Genomic DNA, 3573 nt, shown 5'->3' with positions numbered 1-3573 from the left:
GTAAATAAAATGTGACGAGTGCGTCGTTAAATAAAATATTTCTTTCTTTCTTTATTTTTAGCGGGAAAGCAAACTTATATAGAGTACATGTATGAGATGATTCCATATGTAACCTACGGTTGTTGTTTTGTGGGTTTCTTTGTCAGAAACCAGTAAAGGGTATTCATTTCCCCATAGATAGAAGTACACCAACCATGACTTTTGATATAACAATTGTTAAAGGGACATTCCTGAGTTTGCTGCAATTTTTAAGATGTTATCGACTAACAGAGACTTTTTAACGATTGTAATTATATATCAAATATATTTTCCTAAATAAAATATTAGTGGCTGTATATTAAACGTGTATTTGTACTAGATTTGTACACCCAGTTTGGTCTTCTTACAAATATTAAGACGACCGGAAACACATTGAATATACGGACACTGATATTCTAAACAAGAAAATATATTTAATATGAAAGTTTAATCGTAGAAATATTTTATTTGTCGGAAACATCTTACAATGCAGCAAACTTAGGAATGTCCCTTTAAGCAGTGGTTGGAATTCAGATGGTAAAATCCACTGGGTATAATCAACATGTGCGGATTATGGAAACCTACAGGTTAATCGTATGGACCACCTGTGTTTCACATCTCCACTGTTGCGACAGTAAATGTTTTTTACACTACTAGAGCACATGGATTTATTAATCATAGGCTATTGGATGTCAAATATTTGGTCATTTTGACATATCGTCTCAGAGAAGAAACCCGCTACATTTTTACATTAGTAGCAAGGGGGATTTTTTATATGCACCATCCCAAAGACAGGATAGCACATAGCACGGTCTTTGATATACCAGTCGTGGTGCACTGGATGGAGCGATACATAGCCCAATGGGCCCACCGACGGGGATCGATCCCAAACCGACCGTGCATTAAGCGAGCGCTTTACAACTGGGATACCAAGGTTGCGACAGATGGATTCTTTCTGTGCACTTTCCCATTTTACAGTACATTAATTGATCATGTTTTAGTTTTAAAGGAACAGATTGGGGCACCACCCTAAGGAACCCGCCAGTATTCTTAACTTTAGTAATGACATTAGTACTAGTAATTGAAATAAAGGAGTTTGTCAGTTACAATGGATCAGAGGCGAATCCAGGGGGGGGGGAGGGGGGACCATGGCATCCATCCCTCCTAAAAAATATTCAATTACCTTAGGCTTTTGTTTTTCATGGGATGCCCTTTTGACGAGTTGGTTCATGTGCCCTTTTCCTGGATCCGTCCTTGATGGCCTATTACTAGCATCTCGATTGTTGGATAGTGAGTAGCGAAAGATGCAGAGAAGTAGGTAGGCATTCTGCTTGCTTAAACGCTTCCCAGATAGCACGCCATGGTTGGCCCAACATATACAATACCGTTGACCCAACGTAGACTGCCGACGTTGGCACATGGTCATTTTGTCCGTTGGGCCAACGTTGGCTCACTGTTGCCAATTCTACGTTGCACCAACAGTGTACCAACGGTATATAGTTGGCCCAACGTTGTGCCAACATTGGGCCAATGTAATTAAGAATAACAAAAGTACAGTTGTAACATTTATTATCGAAATACCACAATCTTGTTCATCATCTGTTTCGGATTCCGACGACGTCTCCATGACTGCTGGCATGTTGCATCTCCTCCTCAAGTGCTGCAATGACAAATCCAGAAGATAAGGATGTCACTTTAAAAAGATTTCAACAGTTTAGTCTTAAATATGCACCTGAAAATTTAAGTATATACCACTGAATAAAAAAAGTTGTTCGTATGTAATCAGTATGTCACCTTATTCAGACTATTAGTTATCAAAAAATAACATATAACATTTCCCTCGAATTAAATGAAAGTACTTAAAGTTTGTTTTAAAGTTTGTTTTGTTTAACGACACCACTACAGCACATTGATTTATTAATCATCGGCTATTGGATGTCAAACATTTGGTCATTTTGACATATAGTCTTAGAGAGGAAACCCGCTACATTGTTTCCTTTAGTAGCAAGAGATCTTTTATATGCACCATCCCAGGCAGGATAGCACATACCATGGCCTTTGATATACCAGTCGTGGTGCACTGGCTGGAACGAGAAATAGCCCAATGGGCCCACCGACGGGGATCGATCCCAAATCGACCGCGCATCAAGCGAGTGTCTCCCCCCCCCCCCCCCCGCCCCACCACCATGAAAGTACTTATTCATAATTCTAAAACTAAATAACCTAGCTATTACATGTCTTGCTACAACTAGGCGTTCTCTTATTTTGTTCCATGTTGACGGACATTACTTGTCCTGTGTTAGTTCTTGATTTTTTTTGATTTTTTTTTATCTTATTCAGTGTTACACCTGGGGTGGGGGTAAGCCTGAAATTTTTTCTAAATGTTGGAAGGGATGTCTTTATAGAATTATATAGATTCTGCTATGTTCACCATTATTAAAAAATACTGAAAATGTGTAGGTAGGAGTTTCAAAAATGGCCTGCCGTAATAAAATTATAAACTGGAAATAGTCAAATACGACGGCAAAAACTCACTCCTCTTATCATGCGTCCTTTTGCGGTGCCCACTTCGGTCTGATGCATATCTTAACCAATTTCTAAGATGTAGTTCCGCTTCTGCCTCTTTTATGTTGCTGTTTTTGGCAGCAGCATCTTCAGAAAATAAGAAATCATTTAATGGCAAATATTAAATGAATGTTTTCAACTTTTTTTTAGATTGAAGAAATTAGAAGCTGAACATTATTGAATTAACGGTTTTTAACTTAAATTATTAGCAAAATTAATCATTGTAAAGTTAATATATACTAAAATATTTCTAATAAACAATAGATCTTTCATGTCTGTGTATATTTGATTATAGGATATTAAATGAATATCCAGTTCTTATAAAGTTTATGCCTTAGCGAGTGACAAATAAAAGTTATTTCAAGTCTAATATCCTATTTATTATCCAAATAATTATGTTTCAGATTGAGGAATCATTGTATAAGAAAACAGACGGTGATTATTTGTGACGTCAAGTGGGATGTAGCACTCCTAGTGGGACGTAACACTGGTAAGTACCAGTATATTTTGAACCATAATATTAGGGGTAATAATACCTTTTATCATCTTTCTGAGAATTAATTTCCTGGTGCCATTTTTCTTTCCTCCTACCAACCAAGTTGTACTGACAGGGTGAATATGCACTCCATTATTATCTCAATTACATCATTTGCTGTTAAGCGTCCAAAGAATTCAAATAGGCAACCTATATGTAATACATAAATACAGCAGCATTAAATATCATAAAAATATGTTGCAAGTGGATGTTATATTAATTTTTCAGCTCTTAACCAATCATTAGTTTATACATATTAAAATCACACATTACAAATGTATGTTATTTGTTACAAAATGTCACAGGATTTAGAATAAATCTTTTGAAAGATTATTTTTTGTGAACACATAATTATTTTATTTTTGTTTAATGTTATGTTCCATGCACGCTCATAATTATCGGTCTAGTTCCCATTATATTCGTCTTTCTCATCTATCTCTGCCTACAATTATCTT

At 36.2% G+C, this 3573-nt stretch overlaps 1 long non-coding RNA gene across 1 annotated transcript; it reads right to left on the bottom strand.

Annotated features, from left to right (window-relative positions):
• Positions 1-1570: 1570 nt before the first annotated feature.
• Positions 1571-3296, bottom strand: LOC121371937. Its single transcript, XR_005957856.1, has 3 exons — positions 3120-3296; positions 2554-2670; positions 1571-1678 (listed from the first exon to the last, which is right to left on the bottom strand). It is a non-coding gene; the product is annotated as an uncharacterized LOC121371937 (long non-coding RNA).
• Positions 3297-3573: the final 277 nt, after the last annotated feature.

This window comes from Gigantopelta aegis, chromosome 4 (genome assembly GCF_016097555.1).
Source record: "Gigantopelta aegis isolate Gae_Host chromosome 4, Gae_host_genome, whole genome shotgun sequence".
NCBI classification, from domain to species: domain Eukaryota; kingdom Metazoa; phylum Mollusca; class Gastropoda; order Neomphalida; family Peltospiridae; genus Gigantopelta; species Gigantopelta aegis.
This window is presented reverse-complemented; position numbering and strand designations above follow the sequence as displayed.